At 42.7% G+C, this 9,375-nt stretch overlaps 1 long non-coding RNA gene across 1 annotated transcript in view; it reads left to right on the plus strand.

Annotated features, from left to right (window-relative positions):
* The window catches only part of LOC311515742, a 212,539-nt gene extending 206,676 nt beyond the window's left edge, over positions 1 to 5,863 (plus strand). Inside the window, exon 3 of the long non-coding RNA XR_014710218.1 lies at positions 5,818 to 5,863. This is a non-coding gene — a long non-coding RNA (uncharacterized lncRNA). The remainder of the gene's footprint in view (positions 1 to 5,817) is intronic.
* Positions 5,864 to 9,375: the final 3,512 nt, after the last annotated feature.

Here is a 9,375-nt window from a genome sequence, read left to right on the forward strand (position 1 = left end):
TCTATGATTGAAAATAAGGAAATCATGAGGAAAAAATTCTGGCTGTAGATGCTTTTCTGTTGACCCCTTGCAACAGGTATGTTTCCATGGTAACCACACCTGGCAGTGGTTGAGGAATCCTTCCCACCCCCTTTCCTCTTGCTTTTCCAAATACAGGATAAAATTGAAAGCTAAATTAGCCTATGGATAAAAACAGGCCTCCCTTAACCTTTATAGTGCTTCCTTTTTTTAAACTGCACTATGTTGGTCTCCCTGTGGCTCCTGCTTGCTGTCTAACCAGTTTATATGAAGTGGCTCTTGGAGAGCTGCCTTGTCACTTGATGCTGGCTCTTCTCCTGGCTTCCAGGGGAGAGAGAGCGACACAGTGGATGTGCCTGTGGAAGGGGGTGATGAAATTCAGAGCAAAGTAAACCCAGGCTACTTCCTTCTTCAAAAACAGCAAAACACAGCTCCCACTAAAGACATTGAAAAACCCCCTTTCCTTGTAAGCAAGTGCCGTAGTTGCCACAAGGATGTTACTTGACTCTGACTAGGCTGGGAGGTAGCCCACATAGTAGTGATGAGAGGAAAGCTACTCTGGCTGATTGTGAAGGGGAGGTGCCCATGAAACAATCTCTCTGTTAAGATATGTTACGTGCTATGACCAGGCTTGACAACATGTGATCTTAGCCAGCTTCATCTTTACCGGAATCTCGGGGGAATTTGAAGGGGTTAAAACACAACACAGTTTAAATGCTCCAAGAGCTATTACCCCAAAGCCCACAAAGAAACATACCCAGCCTGTAAGGAAATTCTATTGCCCATAAGAAACGGGTGCCTTGTCAGAAGTACAAGCCTGCTCTGTGGTCTCTGTGCAAGCATTAAACTTGCATGTGTAATAGTGATATCCGATATGACCATGAAGGATTGGATTGAATTGAAGGATTCAGTGCTGCTATCTTTGTAGAAGAGTTGAAGTCCTAAACGAGTTGCTTACTTGTGACCTCAACGTTATATTGCTGTATGCTGAAAGAGCTTCCTGCTGTAACATGACCACATTCCTGTTGAATAAAAGTTAAGCACAGAGTCTCTACTACTCTGTCTAACAGGGCTGTTCTCACTGATTTCATTCATCTCTCCAGGCACCAAAAGAACTGACGGAAATCAAAAAGGCAATGATAATGGTGCAACACCAGAAGAGATAAGACTTCAGTGCTGAGAGGGAAGTAATCAAGCCTCCAGCTTTACTGCCAATAACAAGAAAGTTATTTCACTGCTCAAGGTGGAAGCACTGGTCACAGCCCTCCCTCTGAAGTGAAAAAAGAATTGGGGCAGCTCCTGTGAATCTGGGGCTAATATATTGTATGAGGACAAACAGGAGTACAGGATAGTGGCACAATATACATAAATCAACTAGTAGCTATGGTCCAATATTACAGATGCCAGGGACTGCAGGAGATATAGTGGCCAGAAAGCAGGAACAAAAAGTGTGTAGATGGTGCAGACCAAAAGTAAAAAAAAAAAAAAAAAAAGTGCTTAGCTGTTTGTTGTAGTGCCAGGCAGAGGAAAGACTATGTTAGGCAATCAGGCATTTGACAATCCTGGGCTAGCTGTAAAAGAGCATACAGGATTATAGACACAAGCTGTGACAGCAAGTTAGCTATGGACACAGCTATAGCTGTGGAATATGATTCTAGATACAGCATTTGCCAAGTGCTTGGTATATTAACAACACAGCTGGAGAGATTTATGACATAAAGAGCACAAGCTGCAGAGCTACAGAAAGGGATCTTTAATTTACAGCATGAGCAGCCCTGTGGTTAACACAAGTAACACAATCCATTCCAGAATGAGCTAGCACTTGGAGGAGTAATATCAGAAAACAGACAGAGCTCAGTCTAAGCAAAATGAAATCCTAGAGAGAATTCATTAGCTCCTCAGTTTCAGGCTGATTTGGGCTTCTGTGTTTCACTTGATTGGGCAGGATGTGATGGATACTGGGCCTGGATTAGTTGTGAAGTGTGCTAACTCCAATGAAAAAAGGGTTTGGGCGGGAGAGGGCATTGAGGAAAGCTGCCCATCTCCTTGTCCCCACTCCATCAGGGCAGTGGGGAGCTGCTGCTGCCAGCCAGTACAGCTCATAAAGGGGCAGGGCGATTTAGGAAGGGGGTGACGCTAAGGCACCCGAGCAATGCAATGAGGCATTTTAAAGCTTCGCTACCCTAAGGGAGACTGAAGCTGCTAGCAGCGCCGGACCTCCGCTGGGGTGGAGTCTCCGTTTGAGTGCAGCTGCCCCGTGGGAGCAGAGGCTACAAACAGCCAAATGGGATTAAGCCCCTTGCACACATGCTAGGAAATAAAGTACATCTCTCAAATACCCCTGCAGTGAGGGAGTAATATGTGGCCTGCACATTTCCATGAAATTTGGCTTGAATTAATTCTAATGGAATAAAGGCTATTTGTTAATTATTAAATGCTATTCCAGTTCTCTAAAAATTGCCCTGCACCACAGTGTACCAATGTACATGAATTTATATCCAGGATGCACTAACTCCCAGAAACAGTCACGGAGAATGGTCTAGTCTATCCCATCTAAGTTTTTATATGGCGGTCATCACCATAGTATTGGAGCCGTGTCACCCAGCAATGGTATCACTTGTGCATCACCAGGTTCGGTAAGACAGAAGTCCAAGTTGCAAAATCTTGCTATGCCAACAATTCCAAGGTGGCTGCTGTGGGAACTTCTGACTGGGCAGATCAGAAAGAGTTTAGGAAGGTTTTTCAGTTTGTGTCCTAGGGCCTTGCTCCCACAAGACTTTTGTGACAGAGATCTTAGTATCATCTTGCCTTTTAAATAAGACACCTATTCCCAGTGTCTGGGATCGTTCCAGCTGCACAAGCCAATTGGACAGGATTTCCTGGCTCCAGTAGGAGCCTACGACATCCCATTTTTTAATCCAACAGGATTACCACTCTGTCCAGTGACCTATGACATCGAGTTCAAATCGGTCTCCCACAGTCAAAGCCCCCACTGGTTAGTGCATCACTTTGCATCTAAATGATGAGGCAATCCCTCAGACACGCTCCTTATTCAGACAAGCGGCATTGAATTCAGCAGCGTTAAGTGGGAAAGTTGATTGTGCAGCTGGTGGTACTCTGAGGCTTGAGAGTTGCCAGTGGCTTGTTAATGTGTCTCCTGCAGCTCTTTGCAGCGCATAGTGTTAAACCGTGTGATTTAATTAATTATTAACCATCAGGATGCCTTTACTATGTTATTAATCAACTGTAGTTGATAAAATAATAATCCTTGGTCAGTCATTTTGCGGTGAGAATTTTATAAATATATGCAAATAGTAAATAATGAATTCACACGACTGTGGCTCTTTTGGGTAATGTTGATTGCTAATTTGGCTTCTGAACCTCTGAGGTCTGAGTATCACTGATGTAGACAATCATCCAATGTAGGGCCCAGCTGCTAAACTGGGAAGGAAAGAGGCAGGCAGTAGCAAAAGGGGGTGCCACCCCCTCTCAGGCTGAACAGCAGGAAGAGGTGGCTCCCATACAGGGCTCCTAAGCTCCACTTCTGAACAACTCAGTGTCTACACAGCTAGTGAAGGCACCTACCGTCTAGGCTCTTGAGCTTCAGAAAGAAGAAGGTTCCTTTCCTTCAGGGATGGCAGCCACTTCTTTCCCAGAAAGTGCTTAAGCTCCTTTTCTCCCTCTTGCTGAGGTATGCTCCCCACACAGCTTCATATTGCCCCTCCTGCAGAGCTCCTAAAATGTCAGGTGAACAAACTTGAGGAGCTGAAAGATGGAAATAAAATGGCAATTAAAAAAAAGTTTCAGAGTAGCAGCCGTGTTAGTCTGTATTCGCAAAAAGAAAAGGAGAAGTGAGCTGTAGCTAACGAAAGCTTATGCTCAGATATATTTGTTAGTCTCTAAGGTGCCGCAAGTACTCCTTTTCTTTTTGCAAAAAAAAGGTTGTGATACAAATCTTCATGGGTTCTTGGCAAAATGGTGAATTATGCAGCCATTTGTGCAGCTGCATAACCACGCTTTGGGTGGGGGGGAGGGCCTGTTCCTCATTCACTGTCTCATTGAGCAGTGGTAAAAATAAAAGCGGGTAGAGAGATCATCAAGGCGGCTGAAGAATAAACTGAAATGATTGTGTAGATCCATATGTGGATGTGCTGGCACACTGCACAGCAAAATCAGAATGTGGCTATGTTCTACAGCTCTAACTACCAGCTGCAAATTGATTTCTTTGTGTCGATAACTCCAGCTATAGAGTCTCAAAACAGAACAGACGCTTGGAAATGCAGCAGCAGGAGAAATATCCTGACAGATTGGCAGGGTGTCCTGTGCAACTGAGGGAGGAGGATGTGGGGCACAGAAAGGAACTTCAAAAGGCTCCCAGTTCTGAGGCAAGTTAGCATCTGAGTTGTGTTGATATCATGAACGAAAATGGAAAATTTTATCGATGGAGAAGGAGACGTTTTGTGAAAACTAATGACTCTTATAAGGTTTGCCTGGAACTGAATACATGTGTTTCATTCATCTGCACAGGGCTTGACATATTCAACATGAACTTAAGGACATCATCGGTACTGGACTTTGATTGTTGGGAAACTGAATTGTGTAATAAAAATACTACTACCTCAAAGAAGGTGGTAAATAATTAAGATGTGCCCTAATACAAAGATCACCTTTTTCAGTAACTAAGACGGTCAGGAGAACACTCTAAATACATGAAGAGACTAACTAACGTGATGGACAGGAATTGTTGATGGTGCTACAAGAAGGATATAATTAGGAGCAGTAGCATGAAATTAAGAAATGGGACATTTAAATTGAACAGCAGAAAAACCTTCCTACCTGTTACACTGTGGAATACTCACCATTCGTAGATACACTCGGTGAAGCACTGGACCAAAATAATCCCTCGTATAATTCCACTGATTTCAGTGAAATTATATCTAGAATGAATCTGGCCTGCTAGGTTTCTTCCAGTTTTAATTTCAGTCAATTTAATCCTTAGGGAAAAGCATACTGTGTTGGCTAAATATCTCAACAATTAACTAGCTAAATTATCCTATAGCCAAAGCCTCCTGTACTCCTAGGCAGGCAGGATTTCAATTTGGTAGGAGTTGTGGGTGCTTAACATCTCTGAAAATCAGACCACCTATTTAGCTGCCCAAATATGGATTAAGGCTTTGGTTCTCAAATGGGTTCGTGCTGTCGCTGCACATGCTGCTGCAGCAAATTTATAGTAGCCACAGTTTTGCCATTTAAAATATACTAGTCTAGAGACAGTTTAGTCACATGTTTATTTGGATGTATCATGGAACTAAAAATAAAAAATCTTTTCAATGTAAAGAATAATCTGTACTACAAATAGTACCACAAAAGTACATAGTTATTACTAACTATATAATTGAGGGAAAGGGGGTGGGAACAGAGGGCTGGTTCCCTCCCACAGCCAAAGGCAGAAGCTCTGTTGCACTGTAACAAAATGCTGGTGAGCCAACCTTGAGCTGCTGTAGGGAGCATAGCTGGTGGCCATGGCAGGGAGCTGCATGTGGCCACACCTGAGAATCACTGGATTAAGGTGCCTAACTTTAGGCACCTATTTCTCAGTATGTTGACCTCAGTGTTTAGCTATTAATCTGATTATCACCAGTGATGGGAAAACCTCAAATTCAGAGGTTGAATATACCACATATGCTGCAATAATTGGTTACTTTTGTTTTCATTTGGTTTCTTTTAAAGATGAATTGCATACATAAATGAGCACACACAAATATCACAGGAAGAACCTTTTTTTCTTTTTTAATATAGATTCTGGACTCAGGAAGTACGGAGGTGCACAAAATGTACAAAAAAGTAAGTTGAGCGACTCCTTTGTCAAAGGTTTGGTTTGCGTTTGAGACAAAGATTTCAGCTGATTTCTTATTTGATCAAAGTTGGCTTGGCTTTGTGACTTTCAATGTTTTTGAGAAGTGGTTTCATCAAGAATAGCCTCAAGGAGCATAAAACCTTGGGCTTTGCCATTCATTAAATGATTGACCTTGGGCAAGTCACTTAACCTCTCTTCCCTCAGTTTTCCTGTGTGTAAAAATGAGGTAAATGAGACCCTTGCAGAGGCATTGTGAGGATTTAGTGCTTTGCAGATATGAAATATTAAGTTTTGCTGTTTCTTGTTCTTTAAAGAAAGGTGGAATGCAAGAGTATGGAGCAAAAAGCTACTACAGAAATATGCTGCAGTAATATAATTTCTTCCTGTTGAAAAAAAAATCAGACACAGGCCTTATTTTGTTGCTCTAACTAATAAAACTGTTCTGACTGATTACTAATCTTTTCAAAAACACCGAGGAGTCCTTGTGGCACCTTAGAGACAAATTTATTTGGGCATAAGCTTTCGTGGGCTATAAACTACTTCATCAGATGCATGGAGTGAAAAAAAGTAGGCAGGTATAAATATACAGCACATGAAAAGATGGGAGTTGCCTTACCAAGTGTGTGTGTGTAGGGGGTCAGTGCTAATGAACCCAATTCAGTTAGCGTGAATGTGGCCCATTCCCAACAGTTGACAAGAAGGGGTGAATATCAACAGAGGGAAAATTTATTTTTTGTAGTGACCCAGCCACTCCCAGTCTTTATTTAGGCCTAATTTGATGGTGTCAAGTTTGCAAATTCATTCCAGTTCTGCAGTTTCTCATTGAAGTCTGTTTTGAAGTTTTTTTTGTTGAAGAATGGCCACTTTTAAGTCTGTTATTGAGTGTCCAGGGAGAGTGAAGTGCTCTCCTACTGGTTTTTTAATGTTACAATTCTTGATATCTGATTTGTGTCCATTTATTCTTTTGTGTAGAAACTGTCCGGTTTGGCCAATGTACATGGCAGAGGGGCATTGCTGGCACATGATGGCTAATCTCAGATTGGTAGATGTGCAGGTGAACGAGCCCCTGTTGGAGTGACTGATGTGGTTAGGTCCTATGATTGTGTCCCTTGAATGGATATGCGGACATAGTTGGCAACGGGGTTTGTTGCAGGGATTGATTCCTGGGTTAGTGTTTCTGTTGTGTGGTGTGTGGTTGCTGGTGAGTATTTGCTTCAGGTTGGGGGGCTGGCTGTAAGCGAGGACTGGCCTGTCTCCCTGGGACTGTGAGAATGAGGGATAGTCCTTCAGGATAGTTGTAGATCCTTGATGATGCGCTGGAGAGGCTGTAGGTGAGGGCTAGTGGAGTTCTGTTACTTTCTTTGTTGGGCCTGTCCTGTAGCAGGTGACTTTTGGGTACTCTTCTGGCTCTGTCAATCTGTTTATTCACTTCTCCAGGTGGGTACTGTAGTTTTAAGAATTCTTGATAGAGATCCTGTAGATGTTTGTCTCTGTCTGAGGGATTGGAGCAAATGCGGTTGTATCTTAGGGCTTGGCTGTAGACAATGGATCGTGTGATGTGGTCTGGATAAAAACTGGAGGCATGTAGGTAAGTATAGTGGTCCGTAGGTTTCTGGTATAGGGTGGTGTTTATGTGACCATTGCTTATTTGCACTGCAGTGTCCAGGAAGTGGATCTCTTGTGTGGACTGGTCCAGGCTGAGGTTGATGGTGGGGTGGAAATTGTTGAAATCCTGGTGGAATCCCTCAAGGGCCTCCTTTCTATGACATGTTTCAGCTAGACAATCGAAGAGGGTAAAACATGGGGATAAATTCTGTTGGAATAGTAACATTAAGCTTTAGTGTGGGGTGGGATTTAATTTTAAACTCAAAATAGTAAAGAATGTATTTCAGCGAAGACTGCAGAAAGTGAATGGGGAAAAATACTGAATAGCTTTCAAGCTAAATATTGAGAGAGAACCAAAGCTGTATTATAAAATCGTACATGGAGGGTGTGCTTTCTGCTGCAGTTATACTAGATCCATCATAATGCTGGCACTTTTATTTTCATGGAACAGCCATTGCCTGATCAGAAAGTGAAAACTGAACAGCCCTGATCTTTTCAATCCTTGCAGAGTTATGACTGCACACTCCAAGCAGAAATTCAAACCCGGAGAAAGTAGCTGATCAGATTAGAGGAATATTTGAGCTAGTTTATTACAGAACTGTAGTTCAGTAGATGTTGCCTTTTGTTTCGGCCAGAGATTGTAGTTTGTGTGTTTGTGAACTCGGAAGAGCTACTTGTGTACGTGTTATATCAAGAGTCTAAAAATCAAATAGTTTAGTCTCTGAAGAGAGGAAGAATCTCGGCGGGATTACATGAGAATACACAAGTGGAAGAGGCAGAACAGATCATTTTTACAGCAAGAAACTAGCTTGTGGTGTTCGCTCTTCTGGGGGTGGGGGAAAGGGAAATAGCTTTGCCACATGCACAGTCTTTATGCACCATCACTTGTGCATCCAGAAATTCTGTTATTTGCACATACCTGTGGAAACAGAACAGAAGTGGGGTTCATACATGTAAAGTCTGTTACATATTTTGGGCATCACTGATTATGCACATAGACGAATGGGAGTCGATTTAAAAAATGTGACCCGTAACATTTAAATCAATATGTATTGTATTTAATATTATAGAATATCTTCACATTCTGTATGCAAAAGCAAGAACTATTACAAAAATGAATCAATTTTTTGACAAATGTATAAAACATAATTCCTATCCCTGTGGCAGCTATGTCCATCAATAACATAAACTAAAAGACACCAGACCTATGGGCTCAGATCCACAAACAGACTTAGGTATGTAAACCCCAGATTTAGGCTCCTAAGTCCCAGTTCTAGGCACCACTCTGATCCACAGAACCCTTCTTGGCTGTCACCTAAATTCTCTTCTTGCCTAAATTTCCACTGTAAAGGTTACCTAGAGGTCTAATTTTCTGCCTCTGATCATACCCAGTGCTGCCCCTGCCCCTTCCTCCCCAAGCTCCTGTCTCCTGCCCTAGCTCTAGTGCAATTCACGAACTGGGGGACAACCGGTATTTGTCTGCCTATATTGCCTGAAGGGCTCAATCTGATTGAAAATCAGAATGAGATTGGGCTGGAGGAGGTGGTGGTATTAGTGGTGCCCACCATTATAACCTTTAGCTCAATGACAAGAGCATTAAGGCCTGGTCTGCACTTAATATTCAGAGCAATATAGCTACGTCATTCGGTGGTGTGAAAATGTCACACCCCTGAGCTCTGTAGCTATGCTGCCCTCACCCCCGGCGTAGACACAAGGAGGTCAATGGAAGAATGCTTCCATCGACCAAGCTACTACCACTCAGATAAGTGGATTACCTACAGAGATGGGAAAACCCCTTACATTGCTGTAGGAATCATCTACACTATGGCACTGCAGCTCCATAATTATGACGCTGTAGTGCCTGTCATACAGACAAGCCCTCAGCTGGGATATGG

Source organism: Lepidochelys olivacea, assembly GCF_965140295.1.
Source record: "Lepidochelys olivacea isolate rLepOli2 genome assembly, chromosome: 2".
NCBI lineage: Eukaryota > Metazoa > Chordata > Testudines > Cheloniidae > Lepidochelys > Lepidochelys olivacea.